A 25,619-nucleotide genomic window follows, 5' to 3' on the forward strand; every position below is an offset into this window, starting at 1 on the left:
GCCATCTTGTGGTGGCCATCTTTGACCACATGGGGGCAGCCATCTTGTGCAAGGGCATGAGGGTCAATTTGCATATTACCTATTTATTATATAGGATTTGTAATATTTTGTAGTCTGTGGGGGCTTTTATATTGATACTAGAGGCCTGGTGCACAAAATGTGCACTGGGGGGTGAGGGGGTCCCTCAGCCCAGCCTGCATCCTCTCGCAGTCTGGGACTCCTTGGGGGATGTCCACATGCCAGCTTAGGCCCGATCCCTGGAGAAAGGGATCGGGCCTAAGCCTGCAGTCAGACATCCCTCTCACAGTCTGGGGCTCTCACAGTCCGGGACCCCTCGCTTCTTACCGCCTGCCTGCAGCGAGGCGGGAGAGGCTCCCTCCACCACTGCTGCGCTCACCAGCTGTGAGCCTGGCTTCTGGCTGAGTGGTGCTCCCCCTGTGGGAATGCACTGACCACCAGGAGGCAGCTCCTACGTTGAGCATCTGTCCCCTGGTGGTCAGTGCATGTCATAGCGACTGGTCATTCCGCTGGTCGTTCTGCCATTCGGTCGATTTGCATATTAGGGTTTTATTATATTGATATAACTAGTTCTTTTATTACTGGTGGTTCCTAACTCAGCACAGATATGTATTAGGGATGTTTACCATAAATATTTTCATTAGCTTTGGTTGGCTTAGCTCTTTCAATCTAGAGTAACCCCTTGACTTGTAACAAACAGTCATTTTACTTCAGTAATGCTTTTTCACTGTAGTTTATCTTTTACCTATTCCTCTTCCCTCTAGCACTGCTAAAATTAAAATGTTAAAGCCTTCCAGAAAGTGGAAAGTAAAACTGGAAAGCCATTGCTCAGTGTGGTAGTAAGCAATCTATCTTACTTGATGCTCCATGCTGGAGAATTCCTAATGGCTGGGTGAAAAACGTTGATATACTACTAACTAGGTACATTTGGTGTATGGTTTCACGTTTTCAATTCCCTGTTAATATACAATTAAATTTCCCTTTACAACATCCCTCTGAAGGAGGCCTGATAGGAAAACTGAGGCCTGGAAAAATTAGGTAACTTGTCCGTGAATTCCACAGCTGTAGAGAGGTAGAACTCAGACTTGAAACCAGGTCTCTGATTCCAGATGTAAAGTGCATTTTATCATATAGCACCATGAACAGGTTTTCCAGGTTTGTTTGTTTTTTCCAGCCCCAAAATGTCATATTTTCACTGATCTATTTTGCTAATATTTTTAGCCATTTGTTATTAAGATAATTGATTATAGTTGGGGAACTAGCTACCTAGGTGAGTAATTTAGTGTATTAATTTAAGGTATAGAGCAAAAAGTAAGAAATTAGTAAACTGAGAGACAGAGACCCAAGGTTACTTGTTTAAGTGTGTAGATTTCCAACTACCATATTTTCCGGCGTATAAGACGACTTTTTAACCCAGGAAAATCTTCTATACGCCCAGTTGTCTTATACGCCGGAAAATACGGTACTAGTAGTTTCACAAAATTTTTTGTTTAATGAAAAAAACAAAAATCCCACCAGATGCAAATATCTATTCATTGAAAACAAATCTGTCAGAATATGTCTGACACAGGTGAAATCTTGTAGCCAAAGGAAAACTAAATAAAATTTTAGGAAACAGTGGGCCTACTTGAGTAAAATGACTTTGTGGCACCATAATGATCATATTTGGAGAATAGTTTTAGATTAGTCAACAGATGTTCAGTTCATTTACATTTCTTTACCCTTGTTCAAGTTAGGTTCAAATCCAAAGTTATCGTTTCTTGCTCAATTTGAGTAAATGAAGCAAATACTAGTGTGGATTGCAAGAAACCCATGTTGTTTTTAGTGATGGGAAACTTTTGGCAGTTCCATAACGGGAAGATCTTTGATATTTATACCAGAGGCCCGGTGCATGAAAATTCATGCACTGGAGCGGGGGGTCCCTCAGCCCGGCCTGCCCCCTCTCACAGTCCGGGAGCCCTCGGGTGGGAGGCAACCTGGCCATCAGGGGAAGGTGATGCTCCGTCACACCTCTGCTGCTGCCACTGGTGACAATACAAGCCTCGGCCGGCCCTGGTTACCTGAGCCTCAGGTGGCCCTGGGCAGCTGGGCAGCCACCATCCGAGGTTTGCCTGTGCCTTGGGCGTTGGCTGGGAAGCTGACATCTGAGAATTGCCTGCACCTCAGGCCAGCCCTGGGTGGCTGGGGGGCTGAAGGGACTGGAGGCAGGTGCGCGAGCAGCTGGACCTGCCTGGGGGTGGGCCCAGCCGTGCCGTTTGCCTACTGCCCCGGCAGGGCTGAGGGGACTGGGCGCCACCATCTTGTGGCTGTGGGCGTCGCCATCTTTGAGGGCGTGGAAGTCAATTAGCACATTCCCTCCTTATTGGCTGTGGGCACCGCCATCTTTGTGACCGTCAGTTAGCATATTCCCTCTTTATTAAATAGGATTAATTTTCTTGGTATATTTTCTATTTTTAATATAAATCTAGCACCTAGTATTAGTGAGCCAACAAAATTTCTTAAAGGGATAAATGAATGATAGATTAATGCAGCAAATACTTCTCTAGCTATTGGTTTTATGTTTTCTTTTTTCTAGATTTGAGATGGGAAACTTATTTCACCACATACCAGTACATAATTTCCATGTGCTATTTTTTTTTTAATTCATATGAAAAAGTTGTTAGAAAAGAAATCTTGGTATAATTTATTTGCAGATGCTTATCTCACCCATCTAATGTGCATTAGTAGCCAGCTGTGTGTGCGGTGTGCCATGTTTCAAGCACTGTATTTGCAATACTCTGCTGAACATTGGGGCTTCCTTTGAAGCCCATTGGAGCTTCAGAGCAAGGAGCTGGAGCTAGGTGTCATGGGCTGACATCTAGCCCTGCACTACCCAAAGTGCCTGTTACTGATTACCCAGGAGGTCAGTATAGAAAGTATTTAAAACCCTGTGTAGTAATTTAACAGTAGCTTTATGTCTGTTAAATCCTATTTAATAAAAGAGTAATATGCAAATTGACCATCACTCCAACACACAAGATGGCAGCCCCCATGTGGTCAAAGATGGCCGCCCCCATGTGGACACAAGATGGCTGCCACAAGATGGCCAGCAGGGGAGGGAAGTTGTGGGCGATCAGGCCTGCAGGGGAGGACAGTTCGGGGGGGACCCAGGCCTGCAGGGGAGGGCAGTTGGGGGCAACCAGGCTGGCAGGTGAGGGCAGTTAGGGGTGACCAGGTTGGCAGTGGAGTGGTTACGGGGTGATCAGGCTGCAGTCAGAAGTGGTTAGGGGCAATCAGGCAGGCAGGCAGGTGAGCAGTTGGGAGCCAGCAGTCCTGGATTGTGAGAGGGATCCCAGATTGGAGAGGGTACACGCTGGGCTGAGGGACACACACAACCATGCATGAATTTCGTGCACCGGGCCTCTAGTCCAATATAATCATTTAAAACATTTGTACTTGTATTTTGTATATTTGTTTTATTTCATTTTCTATTGTTTTTTAATGGTATATTGTAAAAAGATAAACTAAGACACAAAGTTTATTTCAGCAAATGATTTGAATGGGCATCACCAAAATTGAAAATGATTCAGGGTACTCCACAGGTGGGACCTGGGACAAAGGTTTCAATAGTGAAGACATTGGGGGAAAAAAGCAAAGCAATTAATTGGTTGTAGCTTAAATATTTGTCTTATTTGGGGGAAATTTAGTGATTTGGCTGTTATAATAATTGTTCTTGAGTTTGATTTTCTCAGGTTCAAGAAAATCTAGTTTAATGTTTATGATTAGTTATTTTTGAGTTTTGTTTTCTTAGATCCAAGTACATTGATTCTGGCTTAGGTTTTGTTTGTTAAGCTATGCTACAGAAAGCATTAGAGCTTCCCCAGTCTAACAGCCTCTTTGTTGAACTATTTTAACAGTATTTTGTAAAAGTGTGATGGATTGGACATTTTAAAAGATTGGTCCTTCACCACAGTAGCTTCAGAAGCAATGGGATACTCCATCGCTGTGGATACTTTATCTTAAGCTATGCTATAGTTAGTGCTACAGGTGATTTTTTTTTCTTCTTCCCTCTGCTCTTCCCCAAAATTCATATTTTGAGATATGAGAAATGTCAGCTGTATAGGTATTGTTTTTTTAAAGCTATTCAAATAGATTTCCTTAAGTGTAAGTTAAGATCTGCACAATGCTCTGGCCGGTGTGACTCAGTGGTTAGAGAGTCAGCCTGTGCACTGGTGGTTGCAGGTTCTATTCCCAGTCAAGGGAATAAACCTGGGTTACAGGTTCCATCCCCGGCCCTGATTTGGGGTGCGTGAGGGAAGAAACCAGTAGATGTGTCTCTCTCACATCAATGTTTCTCTCTCTCCCCTTCCCTCCTTCCTTTCCACTCTCTAAAAATCCATGGGAAAAATATCCTCACTCCTTGGGTAAGGATTTAAAAAAAAAAAAAAAAAGATCTGCACCTTGATTTACCTTAACATATATATTTTGAGCACAATATTTGTTTTAGATTGAGGGCTTCTAATCTACACTAATAAAAGAGAAAAATGCTAATTGACTGTACCTTCGCTACGCCCACAGCCAATCAGAGCAAGTATGCAAATTAACCCAACAAATATGACAGTTAATTTGCATACGCTGAGGGAGGGAGGAGTGAAGACTGAAGACAGCTTAGAAGGAAGAGGGAGGAAAAGCAGAAAGCAAGGTGGCTGCCAGAGGGAAAGTGCGGGCGGCGGCGGCAGCGGCGGGCGTGGCCGCAGCGGCCGCAATGGCGGCGGCGGGCGGGGCGGGGTGGGTGGCAGCCCTGGCGGCGCGCGCGGAGCGGGGCGGGGTGGGCGGCAGCAGCAGTGCGCGCGGCCGCAGCGGCCGCTTGGAGGAATCTTCCTGCAAACGGGCTCCTAGTCATATATATTTGGGGCATGCGTGTATCCTATCTAATAATAGACAAATATGCAAATTGACCATACCTCCGACACACCCACAAGCCACGCCCACAAGCCACGCCCACCATCCAATCAGAGCGAGTATGCAAATTAACCCAAACCAAGATGGCTACAGGCACAGAGAGCAAGGTTTCCTAGGTAACAGAGGAAGCCAAGCTTTCTGCCAGCTGTTGCAGGCCTAAGCCTCCACTCAAGCTACAAAGTTTCAATTATAGAAGGTAAACAAATTCAAACAAATGGCGGCAGAATGGAGCTTGAGAGAGCAGGCCAGGGTTGCCGCCGGCAACAGGGGAAGCAAAGCTTTCCACACACCCTGGCCGGGCCCACCCGCTTAAGGCAACAAAGTTTCAATTATAACCCCAACACAAATGGCTGCCGGCCACGGAGGGAGCCCCAGGCTTGGCTCTGCTCCAGGCTACAAAGTTTCAATTGTAGAAGGAAAATAAATTCCAGATACCAGGGCCTCCCCTTGCGTTGCCAGGGGGCGTGGCCCACCTGCAAACCACCACAGGCCCCTCGCTCAGGCCGCCCCACGCCCCAAGGGAACCCCACCCTGATCAGGGACACCCTTCAGGGCAAACCAGCTGGCCCCCACCTGTGCACCAGGCCTCTATCCTATCTAATAAAAGAGTAATATACAGATTGATCATCACTGCAACACACAATATAGCTGCCCCCATGTGGTCAAAGATCCTGCCCCCATGTGGACACAAGATGGCCACTACAAGATGGCCAGCAGGAGAGGGCAGTTGGGAGGCACCCGGCCTGCAAGGGAGGGCAGTTGAGAGAGACCAGGCCTGCAAGGGAGGGCAGTTGGAGGTGATCAACCCTGCAGGAGAGGGCAGTTAGGGGTGACCAGGCTGGCAGAGGAGGGAAGTTGGGGGCAAACAGGCTGGCAGCAGAGTCGTTAGGGGCTGATCAGGCTGGCAGGCAGAAGCGGTTACGGGCAATCAGGAAGGCAGGCAGGCAAGCAGTTGGGAGCCAGCAGTCCTGGATTGTGAGAGGGATGTCCGACTGCCCGTTTAGGCCCGATCCTAGGGATCGGGCCTAAACGGGCAGTCGGACATCCCTTCAGGGGTCCCATATTGGAGAGGGTACAGGCTGGGCTGAGGGACAACCCCCCCCCGTGCACGAATTTCGTGCACCGGGCCTCTAGTCATACCTAATAAAATGGTAATATGCAAATTACCATCACTCTGCTACGCCCACGATTGGGCCAGCGGGAGACACAGGGGGTGGGACTCGGGGTGGCTGGGGTGGTGATTAGGCCGGCAGGACGCTGAGCTCGCGTTGCCAGCGGCGACACGAGCTCAGCGTCTGCGCCATGGCTGTGCTGCAGCACAGACGGGCCTCTGGGGCAGCGAGCCGGCGTTTTGGAGGTTTGGAGGTGGCGGCGGGTGGGTGGGCGGCGTGGCTCCCCGGGGGGAGGAGTCTGGCGGCAGTTGGGCCGCAGGAGTGCGCGGCGGTGTCCCGGTGTCCCAGTGTCCGCAGAGGAGGCGGCGGCGGCCCCAGCATTCCTGGGTGGGAGGCGAAGGCAAGACCCCTGCCTGGGCTCCGGCCGCAGGAGGACCATGCCCCCACCCCGCCTCGCCCTAGGGGCCCAGGGACTTTGGAGCTGCCGGAGCGGACAGACAGCCTACACGTGCATGATTGAATCATGCACTGGGCCTCTAGTATTATATAATATCTTAGTAGTGTTGTTTTTAGAAAATTACTTTTTGACTTTTTTTTCTTTTTCCTGTCAGTGGTGGTAAGTTATTACCTATTTAGACACTGTGTGAGAACTTCAGTCTAATTTTATGTCAAACTAGATGCCTGGTGCATGAAATTCATGCATGGGTGCGGTCCCTAGGCCTGGCCAGCGATTGAAGTGCGAGCAACTGGTGTGGAAGGGCAGGTCCCAACTGACGTCAGGGCCCTGGGCAGCCCCAGGGCCCCCGCATGCCCCCCTCTGCCTGAGTCATAGTGCCCGAGTCCCCATGCGGAGATGCAGTGAGCGTGGCCAGACACCACAGGCCAGGGTGTAGCGTGGGCCTTTGGGCCGCCCAGCGGTGCTGCACGGAAGCCAGGCGGGCAGTGCGCTCTCTCCCGGCCAGCCTCGCAGACCAGCTCCTGTGCGAACCATGGGGAGCCCAACCAACCGCTGTGGTCCCGGCAGCTGCGGCCCAGCTCACTCAGAAGAGGCCACATGGGTGTGGGGCGGGCTCCTTGTGGGGGCTCGGCACCTGAGTGCGGGGGCTTCCCTGGCGCACAAGCCCTAGCGTCCCAGGGGAGGGTAGCAAGGGGAGTGAGAGTGAGCTCAGCGGACACCCCGCATTCTCACCCCACCTTCCTCCCAGTCACCCAGCCCCCAGGTAGCTGGTGAGAGGTTGCAGTCCCCCACTGACTGCCGCTGGTGGTTGGTCGCCGCCACCCACCCTCAGTTCCCCGTCCCAGCCTGGGGGCCGGCCCTGATCGGGTGATCAGGGCTTGCCGGCCACTGGTCACTATCTGCGGGGTGATCATTTGGGGCCGGGGGCCCCCGCCCGCCTCCCTCAGCACCTGGGAGCCAGGCAGCAACCCAGCCCCCTCCAGCCACCGCCGCTGGTCGCCATCTGCAGGGCTATCAATTGGGGCATCACCAACACCCACTATGTTCCGCGCCACCCCCTGGTGGTCAGTGCATGTCATGGTGAGTGGTCAAACTCCTGGTCGAGGGGACAATTTACATATTAGACTTTTATTATATAGGACTAGTGGCCCAGTGCATGAAATTCGTGCACGGGGTGTGTGTCCCTCAGCCCAGCCTGCACCCTCTCCAATCTGGGACCCCTCGGGATGTCCGACTGCCAGTTTAGGCCCGATCCCTGTGGCCTAAACTGGCAGTTGGACATCCCTCTCACAATCCGGGACCACTGGCTCCTAACCGCTCCCTTGCCAGCCTGATCGCCCCCAACTGCCCTCCCCTGCTGGCACCCAGAGAGTTTCTTAAGTGGAGGCACAGCTACTTCAGCTAAGTGTGTAATGTTGAATTAGGCCAACCGGAGCCCAGATGCATAAGTTACTTCAAATAAACATTTTTGGGGTGTTTGTGAAAATTTAGGTCTCTGATATTGCTTTAAAATAATGACAACATCTATTTCAAATATTGTAATGAAAGTATAAAAAAAAACTCCTCACATAAAAAGGCTGCAAAACTGTTATTTTACATTGATTTTCAGTAATAACGGAAAATAATAGGTTTCTTTTAGTCCACATCCTAAAAAGGTAGCTGCTTTTTTATGTCTTAGGCCTATACAAAGGTCTTAAAAGACCCCTGACCCTTCCTTCTGAATATTTTAGGTTAACACGTTTGTCTTAAAAACTGTGAGGTGCCTAATTTTTAAAAACAACCAGCCACACCCCCTTCCTCAACCATATTGTCACATCATCCAAGTTAGACTTTATAAACAGCCTTGATGTGCTACACACGTGCAAAAAGTACACAAAGTGGGTAAACTACTTTGCTTTAGAAGTATATATTTAGTAATCACTTAGTTACATTATTTTATTTTTGTGAAATGAGAACTGATCTTCCACACCTTTCAGACAGACCCACCAGACGATAAATATCACCATATGTTTGATTCACGGTACATTTGGGCATAAACACTTCAATTGCAGCTTTGTGTTTAGTATCAAAAACCTTTTCTTGTGTGCGTGTTTTCGCTACAGATCCCTTGCTCCGGATTACATTTTGAAAACTGCCTATTACAGATAAAGCACCTTTCCAGGCACGCTTCTGAGAAACGGATGTATTTCTGTTTCTGTGCACACCTTTTCACACACAGATGTCCATATGATGCCTGTGCCGGGCTCCCAGCACATGCCCACCACGTGTGTGCGGCCGCACACCTGGGTCCTGGCGTAAACAGGCTGCCCCCGAACACGCCGGAGCTCCGCTGGCCTACTCAGCAAAGTTTTTTGTTTTTTTGTTTTTACTTTGAAATTGTTTTATTGGCTCATAAGACCTTTGCATATAAAAAAAAAATACCCCAGAACACTATGCAGTATTAAATCACAATTGCATTTTTTTACCAATTAAAACTACCCAGAATATACATTTTTTAAAAAAATATATATTTCTTTATTGATTTCAGAGAGGAAGGGAGAAGGAGAGAGAGATAGAAGCATCAATGATGAGAGAGAGCCTGCAACCCAGGCATGCGCCCTTGGCCGGAATCGAACCTGGGACCCATCAGTCCGCAGGCTGACGCTCTATCCACTGAGCCAAGCCAGCTAGGGCAAGAATATACATTTTTAAAGGGAAAAAAACCCTACAGAACTGAATTCTGAAATGACATTATGATTTAAATACTATGACAAAATAAGTAATTCCTTATGACATTAATTCATTGCACAAAGCTGCCAGACACTTCCAAACACATAACCATTGCAGAGTGCAAATGAACACAATTCAACATTGCACACTTAGCTGAAGTAGCTGTGCCTCCACTTTTCTGGCACAAAAAGTTGGGCTGTTTTAACTTTTACCAGGAAACCAACTTCACAATCCATTTACTCTCTTTCTGGCCATTCCTATTTAAAAAAAGAAGAAAAAAGAAAAGAAAGTAACATCCTTCTGCTGCCATAGCCTCAAAGAGTTAGCATCGCCTCTGCTTGAAGAAATCCACTCCTCTCAATTCTTTGGGCAGGTATTCCTGGTCCACAGGCTCGCTGTACATGGGGTTGTATTTGCAGCCCTTGCCATAGCCCAGGTCCTTCATAAGCCGGGTTGGTGCGTTCCTCAGGTGCAGTGGGACGGGGGCAGAGGCCCCGGGTGGTTCCGCAGGCAGGCTTTGACGTTGTTGTAGGGGCTGTACACCTCAATAGACTTTGGGGCTCTGGCAAAATAGACCACACACTGGGCCAGAAGCACCTCACATTCGGGCATGCCTATGAAGTGACAGCCCTGGTAGGCGGCCACTGCTTGTGGTAATACGGATGGGTCTGCCAGACCTATGTCTTCACTGGCAAACCTCACCAGTCTCCTTGCCACATACAGCGGGTCCTCTTCTCCTTCAAGCATGTGTGCCAGCCAGTAGAGGGAGTGGATGAGCCCGCATCGACTTATGAAGAGCAGAGATGCAGTTGTAGGCTCTTCTCCTGCTCGGTCATATAAATGCGAGACTTCTGAAGGCCTCCCTTCACATAATTCCCAGTGATCAGAACTCTACTGGGAGAATAGGCTTGCCCACTCTTCTTAAAAAACATCTTCCTGGAGCTTAACCTGGCCAGCACCGCCAGCTGCAGTCCATTCAGTCCAATTCAGACTCCCTAGCAAAGCTAACCATCGTTGCTGCACTGTCTGCGGTGCGAACCTCTCCACTCCCACCGGGCCGGGGCCTGGGGCCGGGCCCACTCCCACCTGAGCTGCTCAGCCCGGGGCTCCGAGCTGGGTGGGGGTGGGAGCGGGGTGGCCAGTGCCCGGAGGCGCCTCGGAGCGCCAGTGGGTCTTTATTTTTATTTATTTATTTTTTTTTTAGAGAAAAAGTCTATGATTTTTAATTAAAACTGAAAAACTGTCAGGGACAGGAATGACAGAGGATCCGTCCTAGGTGGATGGGATCCTGGGGGTGGGGAGTGGGGAACATTGTTGACACAGTTGTCAGAATTCAAATGGGGTCTGTGGATTGAACCTTAATACCATTTGAATGGAGATTTCCTCACGTGGTTGGGTGGAGATTGTTATGTAGGAGTGTCTGCTTTTGGGAAACACACAGGGGCGTATCCGGGCATCCTGTCATGTGTAGAGCATGCTCTCAAACAGCTCGGAAAAAGACTGGGGGAAATGGGCATATATGTGGATAAATGCACACACTCACACACAGTCTAACCTTGCTATTTTCGACTCCACCTTTGTGCACCTGCCTACTTGCTGAGATCCGTAACTCCAGAATCAAGGCCTGCAGAGCTTCCTTGGCCATTGGGCCACGGCCAGGGTGCAGGAACCCTGCAGACAGACCCGCGGGCACAGTCCCAGCTGAGGTCCAACAGGTGCCACTGTTTTCTTGTTTCCACTCCAGTATGTGAACTGGGGTCTGTTTCACAGCGGGTTCCGCTGGGGCTTTGGCATTTCTGTGCTTCCTGGTGGCATTTGGCTGTGTGGGATGGCCAAGCTGGTGCTCCAGTGGCTGCCGGTTCCCTGAGCCTGAGAAGACTGTGCAGTAAAATAAAGATCGCGTCGTAAGCAAGTTCAGGCTGCTTCGTTTCAACCTTAAGGAGTCAACAACACCCATCACATACAGTGTCCTTTCAACGGAAACATGGCGCCAGCTCACCGGGGCCCACAGACCAGCAGTGATGGCCACTTGCGGGTGACGTTGTGAAGTTGTGATGCTGAGGCGACACTGGGGGTAAGTCCAGCTGCCAAGGCCACATCCTGGCCCACGTCTGGGCCTACACCCCACAGTGAAGCCTGTAGTTGGTCACACAGGCAGCTTGGGTAACTGACATAGCCATGTTGGTACCTTCGCAGTTTCTCTATGCACGTTTAAACCATCTGCGTTCTTCTGGAAAGAAGGGCTTTTTTCCCCACTCTGGACGGCCACGCTCCCCCAGCGGCCCCCAGGACCTGGGGCCTACCTGGCACTCCAGCCTCGCTGACCCCGCAGGCCACTGCTCTAACAGCTCCATACCTCTACGGCCCTCCACGCAGCCCACCGCTGCCATCCAGCGCAGTCCGTCCATCTGCACGGCCCCCAAGGCTGCCCAGCCACACACGCTTGGGCCGCTCCCGCCCGGACTCCGCTTTCCCGCGCCTGGTGGTGGGCCCAGTGTGCCTGCACGGAGCTGCGCATCGGTGACTGCACTTCAAGAAGCTGCCCTTTCTTTATTTCTAAAAGACTGCACAGCACATGCCCGGCCCCCAGCGCCACCCCGGCCTGGGTGAGGGGCCGCCAGCAGTTTGCAGGCCAGCAGCGCCCCCGATCATGGAGGGGATCCCCTCTGGGGCACTGGGCTGGCCTGGGCTAGAGGCCACAGGTGGTTTGAAGGCCGGCCACACCCCCAATCCAGGCGGGTCCCCCTCATGGTGACTGGTGGTCCATCTGGTCATGACAGCCCTAGGCTATTATTAGTATAGATAATTATTTTCTTACCAGACTTAGTTTAAATAAAGGGATTTAAATTTGTATTTGTATTATTTAATTTGTTCACATTTTAGCCTTGTCTAAGGTATCATGCTGCTGTTTAACTTTTGGATGACAATAATATATTTGAGTACATTTTGCAGACCTTATTTTTGTTTAGGTAAAGTTTGTTATAAAAATGATAGAAATTTGGAAAACTACAAACCAACATAAAGTCTTACCTTAAAAAAGAGAGAAAAACAAAGTCTAATCATTCTGTAAATTACTTCATATGAATGTTACTTTTTATCTTTTTTCTATGAATACTTTTCATGATGTTGGGTTTTTCTCTTTTTTAACATGGGTAGATCTTAGTGGTATGTGCAATTGCATCAATCTGTCTAAAATATCAAAGTATAAGAAAATATTAGGAGATCCAAGATGGCGGCGTAGATAAACATCTGGGCTGCTGCCGTCCACAACAATTTCCAAAACTACAACTAAAAGACAGAATGTCTATCACCCAGAACCACGGGAAAGCTGGCTGAGCGGAACCTCTACAACTAGACCGAAAGAGACGGGTGCAATCAGGGCACAAACGCTGAAAAACTGAGGTACAGGGGAGTGCGCGCGCGATACGAGCTGGCGGCGGAGCCCTGCTGGAGGCGAGCGTTGCTTTCTTCAATCCGAAGAGAGACAAGCCCCCGATCTCTCTGAAATCCAGTTTCAGGGGAGAGACTGGGCTGTCTTCCATTGGGTCGGAGGGAGGTGGCTTACTAGCAGAGCTGCGTGGAGGTAGAATTGTTGGCTGCGCTGGGGTGCGAGACGGCGGGGACGCGGTCGGAGGCAGCTCATTGCCAGTCATTGCTGTTTGCCACGCCCTAGCCTAGTGACGCCCTGAGACTCTGCCCCGCACAATCTACAAACACACCCAAGCTCCTAGCAGCGGCTTTTGCATATGAATAGCCTTCTCTATTGCAGTTTAAACTAGTAAACTTGCAACCTGGTACAGACAGCTCCAAGGCCTCCAAGCTCCAAGCAGGGAGGAGAGTATGGCAGTTCTCGCTGTAGCTCCTACAGGGTAGCCTCAGACAGCAGCTGAACTGTACCCCATTGGAGATTCAGAAACCAATGCACCTAGTGGTCAGTGTGAGGCACCAGATTTCAACTTCTCACATCCATAAGTGACACATTTGGGAGGCGGACTCAGTGAGCACCAAAGCCCCACTCAAACAAGCCCTGTACCACAAGCATGTCTCCAGCGCAGCAGTGCTTCCATTATAGACACAGCAGGTCCTCACAGCCAATTGGCCTAGAGGTCAATTCCTCCCAGTGTACCAACAGTAATCAAGGCTTTTAACTACACCAAGACTTTCCACTCAGCCCACAAAGCGGAGTACCAAGAGCGACCACCTAGGGTGATTGGGGAAGCTGAGCTACCGGCCCCTATAGGTCAACTGACCACACAAAGCCACTCCATCAACACAGGGAAGCAGCCAAAATGCGGAGACACCGAAGTTGTCACGAATAGAAGAGATGGAGGAAAGTAAACTAATGGACGACACAGTGTTCAGAACCACATTTATAAGATTACTCAAGAATCTTCTAAAAACCGCTGAGAAACTTGAAGAGGCCTTCAAAGACCTTAATGAGAATACCAAAAAAAATGGAAAAGGACCAGTCAGAAATTATGCATACACTGTCTGAAATAAAGAATATACAGAAACTCAACTGTAGATCACCGTACCCAAAGAGTCAAACTAAAGATCTGGAATATGAGGAAGCAAAAAACACCCAACCAGAGAGGCGGAAAGTAAGAAGAATCCAAAAGTGTGAGGATAGCATAAGGAGCCTCTGGGATGGCTTTAAGTGTACCAACATCTGAATTTTTGGGGTGCCAGAAGAAGAGAGAGAGCAAGCTACTGAAAACCTATTTGAAGAAATAATGACAGAAAACTTCCCCCACCTGGTGAAAGAAATAGACTTACAAGTTCAGGAAGCGCACAGAACCCCAAACAAGAGGAATCCAAAGAGGACCACACCAAGACACATCATAATTAAAATGCCAAGGGCAAAAGACAAAGAGAGAATCTTGAAAGCAGCAAGAGAAAAACAGTTACCTACAAGGGACTACCCATACGACTGTCAGCTGATTTCTCAACAGAAACTATGCAGGCCAGACGGGAGTGGCAAGAAATATTCAAAGTGATGAATAGCAAGAACCTACAACCAAGATTACTCTACCCAGCAAAGCTATCATTCAGAATTGACGGTCAGACTAAAAGCTTCACAGACAAGAAAAAGCTAAAGTAGTTTATCACCACCAAACCAGGATTACATGAAATGCTGAAGGGTATTCTTTAAGAAGAGGAAGAAGAAAAAAAAAGGTAAAGGTAAAAATTATGAACAACAAAAAGACATCAAATACATACCTACCAACAAGTGAATCTAAAAATCAAGTGAATAAAAAATCTGAATAACAGAATGGACTGGTGAATATAATAGAATCAGGGACATAGAAAGAGAGGGGATGGACAATTATCAGGGGGAAGGGGGCCTGAGGGGTGCAGGAAGAGATTGGACAAAAACTTACACCTATGGATGAAGACAGTGGCGGGGGGTAAGGCCATGGGGTGGGGTGGGGAATCAGGTGAAGCGGAGCTAGGGGGGGGGGGAGAGGAACACCTGTGATAATCTGAACAATAAAGATTAATTTAAAAAAAGAAAATATTAGGAAATCTTGCAAAGAAATATACTTGAATTTGGTTCAAATTACCTCTGAATATGGTAACAAAAATTAATAAAATTAAAGATAGCAAAGAGTCATCAAGTATTTTAGACCCTGCTACATGCTAAATCTAGAACTCATTTGTGAGCATATCTGTATTTCTTAGATTAGTGCAGCTACCTATTTTTCCTTGGCAGTAATTCTTCATTTGGGCAATATCATTCTTTCCCTTCTTGCTGTTCTTAATGTATATGTCATCCTATTATATTTTTATTATTGGAGAGATTAAGGCCAGGATCATTTCAATGAAATAATAAATGTGATATTTTGAACAAAGCGCCAACCTAATATGTAGCAGGTTATATGTATGCAGGATATATGACTAGTCTGGCTAATGGTTTATCAATTTTGTTTATCCTTTCAAAGAACCAGCTCTTGGTTTCATTTATTTAAAAAAAAAATCTATGTTATGTATTTCTGCTCTAATCTTTATTATTTCCTTTATTCTACTTACTCTGGGCTTGTCTTGTTGTTCTCTTTCTAGTTCTTTAAGTTGTAGAGTTAAATAGTTTATTGCTGATTCCTTTTCTTTTCTTTTTTCTTTTTTTTTTTTTTACGTATGCCTGTAGTGCTATGAACTTCCCTTTCAGGACTGGTTTTGCTGTGTCCCATTTTTGAGTTGTTGTGTATTCACTTTTGTTTCCTGGAAATTTTTTATTTCTTTCTGGATCTCGGTGGTAACCCATTCATAGTTTAATAACATGCTATTTAGCCTCCATGTATTTAGAATGTTTTTGGGTTTTTACTGTAGTTGATTCCTAATTTCACTCCACTGTGATCTGAGAAGATGCTTGATATGACTTCAATCTTCTTGAATTTGTATTGTGTCCTGACATGTGGTCTATCTTTGTGAATGATCCATGTGATGTGCACTTGAGAAGAATGTATATTCTGCTGCGTTGGTGTGAAATGCTCTATAAATGTCTATTAAATCCATCTCATCCAGTGTGTCCTTTAGAGTCTCTGTTTCCTTGTTAAGTTGTTGTCTGGAAGATCTTTCCAGGGAAGTCAGAGGGGTGTTAAAGTCCCCCACTATGACTGTATTGTTGTCAATCTCTGTGTTAAAGTCCTCTAGAAGTTTTTTTGTATATTTAGTTGCACTAATATGGGGTGCTTAAATGTTTACCAGGGTAATATCCTCATGTTGGATCGATCCCTTTAATATTATGTAGTGACTTTTTTTGTCTTTTGTGATGGCCTTCATCTTAAAGTCTATTTTGTCAGAGATGAGTATTGCTACTCCAGCTTTTTTTTTCTTTTCCACTTTCATCCTGTGTGTGTCTTTTGTTTTGAGGTGGGTCTCTTATAGACAGCATACAGTTGGGTCATCTTTTTGTATCCATTCAGCTACCCTACACCTTTTTATTGGAGCATTTAATCCATTTACATTTAGTGTTATTATTGAGAGGTACTAATTTATAGCCATTTTATATGTATGGCTAGGTTTCTCTCTCTGTTTCTTCTTCTCAGCAATCCTTTGCAGCAATCTCTTTAGCATTTCTTTTAATGCTGGCTTGGTGGTGATGAACTCCTTTAGCCTTTTTTGTCTGGGAAGCTCTTTATTTGACCATCTACACTAATAAAAGAGAAAGATGCAAATTGATTGTACCTCCACAATGCCCACCAGCCAATCAGGAGTGAGTATGCAAATTAACCCAACAAAGATGGAGGGTTAATTTGCATATGCAGGCGCCAAGCCGCTGGGGGTGGGGTGGTGCCAAGCAGCCTGGGTCCCAGACAGGCACCAGGCCCTGCCCCCAGGGTTCCGGGACCATCGGCGGCCCAGGGAGGCGGGCCGGGCAGTGCCAGGCCCCGCCAGCAGGGTCCCGGGACCATCACTGCAGGGCAAGAGCAGAGTGGGCGGCTTGGAGAACTTTGCAGAGTGGGAGGCTGCCAGAAGGAGAGCAGAGAGAGAGAGCTGGTGGCTTGGAATTAATTCACAGAAGAAAAAAAAAAGATCATGGGAAAGAAATAGGTGTGACCTGTTTAGATTAAAGTAATCAGGTACACCTTCTCGATATTGTTGATGGTGGATGGTGATGGTGAAGGTAACATGTGAGATAGAACAGAGTGTGAAACTGTCTGGGGTCAGAAGCAGCATGTGCCCTCCAAGGGTTTGAGGAGTCCAGTGACTGAGAGCAGGCAGGGAGTGGGACATGGGCGGGAAATTAGGTGAAAGAGGGAGCAGAGGCCAGATGTCCACCATGGTTTATTCAGATAAATCTTAAAATAATTACCTCGGCATGCCCAGCCTGCATGGCTCAGTGATTGAGCATGGACCTATATACAAGGAGATCGAGGTTCAATTCCCTGTCAGGGCACATGCACGGGTTGCGGGCTTGATCCCCGGTAGGAGGCATGTGCAGGAGGCAGCTGATCAATGATTCTCTCTCATCATTGATGTTTCCAGCTCTCTCCCTCTCCCTTCCTCTCTGAAATCAATAAAAAAATATTTTAAAAAAATTACCTCGCAGCCTGAGTTTTCTCTAAGTCATGTTTAGTTATGTTAACCATTATCACTCCAGGATTAAGCGGTGTCTGTGAATGGGTTTAACCAGCATTCCACCCAGGTGAACACTGTAATTTGGTGATAAGAATGTAGTTACAATAGGTCATAGTAATCTACATGACCCTTGATGTTCACTAAGGTATGTCAAAACATTGTACTAGGGCTAAACAGTGTACTTTGCACTTAAGAAGAAAGTGTTTTCATAATATTTTTTCAGAAAAATAACATTTATTGTACGTTGTACATTTAATAATCCTGTAATTTGTTGTCTATGTATACACACACACATACATAAAATTATTATGTGGGCATAAATGAGTTGATGGAAGATAAATTAAGATTACATATGTCATTATCTAGCCCAGTCCTGGACTTATATTTAGTAAATATTAGTTTATTTCCTTCATCTTTTACATGGCAGGCACTGGATTAGACACTTTATTTGTATCTTACATAAGACAGTAAATTTATTTTATTTTGCCTTCATCCACATAAGAATGGGGAATATAAAATTATTTTCAAGTCTCACAAGTAACATTATTTTATACTATAAAGGGAAATGTCTAAAATACCCTGGAAATGTAAGCTAAAATGAAATACATAGCAAGAAGATTTTATAACTTTCTAAAGGAACGCTATGAACAAATGTATGCCAGTAATTTAGATGACTTCCACAATTGGTGTAAATTATTATACACAGTGGGGCAAAAGTAGGCGTACAGTGGTTCATATGGAAAAAGACATGCAGGTTATGATTATTACAATAGCTTTAACAACTCTGTTTTGCATACTCACAACCTTAAATGTACTTTTGCCCCACCCTATACATAGGAGGTTTTTACAACAGCCTGGTAACACAGCCAGTTTTTCCCTACCTACAACCTCTTGCCTATCACCTGAGGCAAGGGCGCTCAACCTTGGCTGCTTATGAGGGTCACCCGGAGAGGTCTTAAAGTCTCTGTGACCAGGTCTCTTCTGAGATCAAACAAACTCTAATCTCAGGGGCAGGGGCCTGGCATGTCTGCCTTAAAATCTCCCTGGGTGGTTTCAGTTGGGCGGGCAAAGTTGAGAATCACTGTGCCAGGGTCCTCTGTGTAGCAATGGAGGGCTATCTTCAAAAATGCATGCACTTGGCTTTTCAAAAAATGTCTGTCCCTTTTCAAATCCTACTCTGCTTTCAAGTCTTCAAAGAATTGGCAGCTGCATTGTGAAGCCTTCCCATTTGACACAGCCTTTGATATTCAATCTGCTCTGTGCATAGCTTTATTATACCTCACACAGAAATAGTCATTCCTAATGGGAGGAAAAATGAAATATTAAACTGAAGGCAAGTTCCTTGAGGGCAGGGAGACAGATGGATAGATGATAGATATGTAGATAGACAGGTAGAGGTATCCTATATAATAAAACCCTAATATGCAAATCAACCGAACGACAGAACAACCGGTCGCTTTGAGCCAGGGCCTAAGCTGGAAGGTGGACATCTCATGAGGGGTCCTGGACTGAGAGAGGGTGCAAGCCAGGCTGAGGGACCTCCCCCTACCCCCAGTACACAAATGTTGTGCACCGGGCCTCTAGTTTTGAATGATAGCCTTGCTGGATATAGTAATCTTGGTCTCAGATACTTGCTTTCCATTACCTTGACTACTTCATGCCATTCCCTTCTGGCCTATATAGAGTTTCTGATGAGAAACCAGGTGTCAGCCTTATGGGAACTCCTTTGTAGGTAACAGTTTTCTCTTGCTGCCTTTAAGATTCTCTCTTTGTCTTTAATTTTTGGCATTTTAATTATGATGTGTCTGGGCATGGGTCTATTTGGGTTCTTCTTGCTTGGGGTTCTCTGTGCCTCCTTAACTTGTGTGACTTTTTTCTTTACCAGGTTAGGGAAGTTTTCTACCATTATTTCTTCAAACACCTTCTCTATTCCTTTCTCTCTTTCTGCCTCTTATGGCATACCTGCTATTCTAATATTGTTACGTTTCCTGTTGTCCCACATCTTTCTTAAGTTATCCTCCTGTTTTTTAATTGTTTTTTTTTCTTCTTGGTTCTCTAATTGAGTGATATTTTCAACTCTGTCTTCTAATTCACTGATTCAATTCTCAGCTTCCCTTAATCTGCTGTGTATTCCTTCCAATGTGTTCTTTATTTGTTATGTAACTATCTCAGACGGTTCTTTTTTTCATAATCTTTTTTCATACTGTTGAGCATTTTTACCATTATTACTCTGAACTCTGTTTCAGATAAGTTTGTTATCTCTGCTTCATTTATCTCTTCTTCTGGAGAATTCTCTAGTTCTTTCATTTGGGGGTTGTTTCTTTGTTTCCTCATTTTGGTTGTCAGGGTTTGTGACTGTGTACTAGGTACATCCTCTACACCTCTCAAACCGGCAGTCGGACATCCCCCAAGGGGTCCCCGATTGGAGAGGGTGCAGGCTGAGCTGAGGGAACCCCCCCTCTGTGCACGAATTTCATGGACCAGGCTACTAGTTAACACATAACAATAATAGTGAGGGGGTTTGTGGTCTCCATTCTGGTGCCCTGTGGAAGAAAAGGAAATTACTTTGTTATTCCAAAACATGTTATCAGGTATGTTATTTTAGATGCAAAAAGACAACAGGCAGGCTCAGTTAAGGTGGAGATTGACTTTTATTTTTACCCAGTATAAGCTATTTCTTTATTTTCGTTATTGATTAGGTATTTCATATGTGTCCTTAATCCCCACACCCCTCCTCATGCCCTCATCCACTTGGTGTCTGTGTCCATTGGTTAGGCTTGTGTGCATACATACAAGTCATTTGGTTGGTCTCTCCACTTACCCCCACCCTTCCCTTTGAGGTTTGACGGTCTGATCAATGCGTCTCTGTTTCTGGATCTGTTTTTGTTCATCAATTTATGTTGTTCATTATATTCAACAAATGAGTGAGATTATGGGATATTTATCTTTCTCCGACTGGCTTATTTCGCCAAGCATAATGCTCTCCAGTTCCAGCCATGCTGTTGAAAATAGTAAGAATTTTTTCTTTTTTACAGCAGCATAGTATTCCATTGTGCAGACGTACCACCATTTTTTAATTCACTCATCTGCTTATGGGCACTTAGGCTGTTTCCAAATCTTAGCTATGGTAAATTGTGCTGCTGTGAACATAGGGGTGCATATATCCTTTCTAATTGGTGTTCCTAGGTTCTTGGGATATATTTCTACTAGTGGAATTACTGGGTCAAATGGGAGTTCCATTTTTAGTTTTTTGAGGAAACTCCATACTGTTCTCCACAGTGGCTTCACCAATCTGCATTCCCACCAGCAGTGCACGAGGGTTCCTTTTTCTCTCCATCCTTACCAGCACTTGTCATTAGTTGAATTGTTGATGATAGCCATTCTGACAGGTGTGAGATGGTACCTCATTGTATCTCTCGAATGATTAGTGACTTTGAACATGTTTTCATATGTCTCTCAGCCTTCTGTATATCCTCTTTTGAAAAGTGTCTATTTAGATCCTTTGCCCATTTTTTTTCATTTCCATTGGCCTGAAAGATATTTTTCTATCCCTGAGATTTTGCTGCCTGTGGATTCCTCTAATATTTTTATGGTTTCCCGTCTTATGTTTACCTCCTTTATCCATTTTGAGTTTATTTTTGTATATGGTGTAAGTTGGTGATCTAGTTTCATTTTTTTGCAAGTACCTGTTCAATTTTCCCAACACCATTTATTGAAGAGACTGTCTTGACTCCATTGTATGCTCTTACCTCCTTTGTCAAATATTAATTGAGCATAGTGGTTTGGGTCGATTTCTCAGTTCTCTATTTTATTCCATTGATCTATATGTCTATTCTTGTGCCAGTACCAGGCAGTTTTGAGAACAGTGGCTTTGTAATACAGCTTGGTATCTGGTATTGAGATCCCTCCTACTTTGTTCTTCTTCCTCAGGATTGCTGTGGCTATTCGGGGTCTTTTTTTTATTCCAGATTAATTTTTGGAGAGTTTTTTCTAAATCTGTGAAATATGCTTCTCCCTCTGAAATCAATAAAAACATATCTTAAAAAAAATAACCTTTCAAACCTATAGAGAATTTTTGTGAGTTTATTTGAGCCAAACTGACAACAATTGCCAGAAAGCAAAATCTCAATGGATTGAGAAAATGCTCTAGGAAAAGGCAGTTTTGCACCTTATTTTATACATACAATCAAAAGAGAAGACATAAGTGGGATACATGAAATCCATTGGTAATAGATTAGGGAGGTGGGAGAATGAAAAATACCGCTCTAGGACATGACTACCCTCCATGCACTGCTTTTAGGAACTGTTCATTTCAGACCATCCTGTGTAGTTACAGTAGGTCTCGGAGTTTGTAAGGCTGCCACACAGGCCTTCCCTGAGCTCGTCAGGTTTAGTATGTAGTCCAGTGATGGGCAACCTTTTGAGCTCGGTGTGTCAAACTTCGCCAAAAAACTGAGCATAACTCGGGTAGTGTGTTACTTTGAGGAAAAAACATTATTTCGCGATATTTATAGTTTAAATAACATAAATGTATAATTGTTATATATAATTGTATTTAATAAACCTCAGCGGCCATGTGTCATCAGAAATGGCTATGCGTGTCAGTGCTGACACACGTGTCATAGGTTCGCCATCACTGATGTAGTCCCTTTTCATCCACAATAGCAATTTAAATTTTAACACATTCCAAAACTTTATATTTTCAATTTCCCACTTTCATGGTTTATATTTTGGTTGTCACTTTTTACATATTATTTTATGTATTCCTTAGCTAATTATTCTAGTTTCAGCTAAGTTTATTACTTTTGTCTTCTAACCTTCAGTTTCATCTAACATACGCTTGATTTCCTCTGGTGTATTCCATTTCTGTTACTATATTCTTCATTTTGGACTGGTTCTGTGTGTGTGTGTGTGTGTGTGTGTGTGTGTGTGTGTGTGTGTGTGTTCTTTTTTATGCTTACTATCTGTTCTAGTTCTCACTGAGTTCATTCTTTTTTCTCCTTAAGTTCCTTGAGCATTCTTATAACCATTGTTTTGAACTCCATATCTGGTAGATTGGTTGCCTCCATTTCATTTAGTTCTTTTTTTCTGGGGATTTCTCCTTTTATTTCCTTCATTTTTTTATAAAGGTGTTATATGTGTTCATATCTTACCATTGCCCCCCCCCCCACTCCCATACATGCCCTCAACCCCCAGAGTTTTGTGTCCATTGGTTATGCTTATATGTTTGCATGCAAGTCCTTCGGTTGATCTCTTATCTCCCCCACCTCTCCCTAACCTTCCCGCTGTAATTTGACCTTCTGTTTGATGCTTTACCGTCTCTGTATCTATCTTTTTGTTCAACAGCATATAATTTTCTTTGTTATCCATAGATGAGTGAGCTCATGTGGTATTTTTCTTTCATGGACTGGCTTATTTCACTTAGCATGATGTTCTCCAATTCCATCCAGGTTGCTGCAAATGGTAGGAGTTCCTTCTTTTTTATGGCAGCATAGTATTTCATTGTGTAGATGTACCATAGTTTTCTGATCCAGTCATCTGCTGACAGGCACCTAGGCTGTTTCCAAATCTTTGCTATTGTAAATTGTGCTGCTATGAACATAGGGGTGCATATATCCTTTCTTATTGGTGTTTCCAGTTTCTTAGGATATATTCCTAGGAGTGGGATTACTGGGTCAAATGAGAATTCCATTTTCAGTTTTTTGAGGAAACTCCATACTGTTCTCCACAGTGACTGCACCAGTCTACATTCCCACCAGCAGTGCACGAGTGTTCCTTTTTCTCCGCATCCTCGCCAACACTTGTCGTTTGTTGATTTGTTGATGATAGCCATTCTGACAGGTGTGAGATGGTATCGCATTGTTGTTTTGATTTGCATCTCTCGGATAATTAGTGACGTTGAGCATGTTTTCATGTGTCTCTTGGCCTTCCTTCTGTCTTCTTTTGAAAAGATTCTATTTAGGTCATTGCCCATTTTTTATTGGATCATTTATCGTCCTTTTATTAAGTTGTATAAGCTGCCTGTAGATGTTGGAGATTAAACCTTTATCAGTGATAACATTTGCAAATATGTTCTCCCATACAGTGGGATTTCTTGTTGTTTTGTTGATAGTTTCTTTTGCTGTAAAAAAGCTTTTTATTTTGATGTAGTCCCATTTGTTTATTTTCTCTTTAGCTTCCATTGCCCTAGGGGCAGTATCAGTGAAGAAATTCTTTCAGCATATGTCTGAGATTTTGCTGCCTGTGGATTCCTCTAGTATTTTTATGGTTTCCCGTCTTATGTTTAAGTCCTGTATCCATTTTGAGTTTATTTTTGTGTATGATGTAAGTTGGTGATCTAGTTTCATTTTTTTTTTTGCATGTATCTGTCCAATTTTCCCAACACCATTTATTGAAGAGACTGTCTTTATTCCATTGTATGTTCATGCCTCCTTTGTCAAATATTAATTGAGCATATTGGTTTGGGTTGATATCTTGATTCTCTATTCTATTCCATTGATCTATATGTCTGTTCTTGTGCCACTACCATGCTGTTTTGAGAACAGTGGCTTTGTAATACAGCTTGAAATCTGGTATTGAGATCCCTCTTACTTTGTTCTTCTTTCTCAGGATTGCTGTGGCTATTCGGGGTCTTTTTTTTATTCCAGATGAATTTTTGGAGAGTTCTTTCAAGGTCTGTGAAATATGCCGTTGGTATTTTAATGGGGAGTGCATTGAGTCTATAGATTACTTAGGGTAGTATGGACATTTTAATGATGTTGATTCTACCAATCCATGAACATGGTATGTTCTTCCATCTGTTTACATCTTCCTCTATCTCTTTTTTCAGTGTCCTGTAGTTTTCCGCATATAGGTCTTTTAGCTCCTTAGTTAAGTTTATCCTAGGTATCTTAATTTTTTTGGTGCGATGGTAAATGGGATTGCTTTTTTAGTCTCACTTTCTATAAGTTCAATATTGGTTTATAGAAAGGCCATATATTTCTAGGCGTTAATTTTGTATCCTGCTACATTGTCAAATTCATTTATTAAGTCTAGTAGTTTTTTGATGGAGTCTTTCAGGTTTTTTATGTACAGTATCATGTCATCTGCAAATAAGGATAGCGTTACTTCTTCTTTTCCAATTTGGATGCCTTTTATTTCTTCTTCTTGTCTGATCGCAATGGCTAATACTTCCAGTACTATGCCAAACAGGAGTGGTGAGAGTGGGCATCCCTGTCTTGTTCCTGTTCTTAGGGGAAATGGTTTTAGTTTTTGTCCATTGAGTATGATCTTTGCTGTGGGTTTATCATATATAGCTTTTATTATGTTGAGGTATGATCCTTCTATTCCCACCTTGTTGAGAGTTTTTATCAAGAAAGAGTGTTGGATTTTGTCAAATGCTTTTTCTGCATCAATTGATATGACTATGTGATTTTTATCTCTCAGTTTGTTAATGTGATGTATCACATTTATTGATTTACAGATATTGTACCATCCTTGCATCCCTGGGATAAATCCTACTTGGTCATGGTGTATGATCTTTCTGATGTACTGCTGGAGCCGATTTGCTAGAATTTTGTTGAGGATTTTGGCATCTATGTTCATGAGGGATATTGGGCTGTAATTCTCTTTCATTGTGTTGTCTTTATCTGGTTTTGGTATTAGGGTGATGCTGGCTTCATAGAAGGAGCTTGGAAGTGTTCCTTCCTCTTGAATTTTTTGGAATAGTCTGAGGAGGATAGGTTTTAGTTCTTCCTTGAATGTTTGGTAAAACTCTCCTGTGAAGCCGTCTGGCCCCGGGCTTTTGTTTGCCGGAAGCTTTTTGATGACTGCTTCAATTTCTTCCATCATTACTGGCCTATTGAGCTGTTTAGATTCTTCCTGATTGAGTTTTGGAAGGTTATATTTTTCTAGGAATATGTCCATTTCCTCCAGGTTGTCCAGTTTGTTGGAATAGAGTTGTTCATAGTATTTTGAAACAATCCTTTGTATCTCAGCGGGGTCTCTTGTTATTTCGCCTCTTTCATTTCTGATTTTGTTTATTTGGGTACCCTCTCTGTGTTTCTTGGTGAGTCTGGCTAAAGGTTCATCAATCTTGTTTATCCTTTCAAAGAACCAGCTCTTGGTTTTGTTGATCTTTTGTATTGTTTCTTTGGTCTCTATGTCGTTTATCTCTGCTCTGATCTTTATTATTTCCTTCCTTCTGCTTACACTGGGCTTTTCTTGTTGCTCTCTTTCTAACTCTTTGAGTTGTAGGGTTAGGTAATTTATTACCATTGTTTCTTGTTATTTGCAGTAGGCTTATAGAGCTATGAACTTCCCTC

At 44.5% G+C, this 25,619-nt stretch overlaps 1 protein-coding gene across 5 annotated transcripts in view; it reads left to right on the plus strand.

Annotated features, from left to right (window-relative positions):
• CCDC138 (coiled-coil domain containing 138) overlaps nucleotides 1–25,619 on the plus strand; it is a 215,382-nt gene that overhangs the window by 148,197 nt on the left and 41,566 nt on the right. The gene's annotated exons all lie outside the window — the stretch shown is intronic.

This window comes from Cnephaeus nilssonii, assembly GCF_951640355.1.
Source record: "Cnephaeus nilssonii genome assembly, chromosome: 7".
NCBI classification, from domain to species: Eukaryota; Metazoa; Chordata; class Mammalia; order Chiroptera; family Vespertilionidae; genus Cnephaeus; species Cnephaeus nilssonii.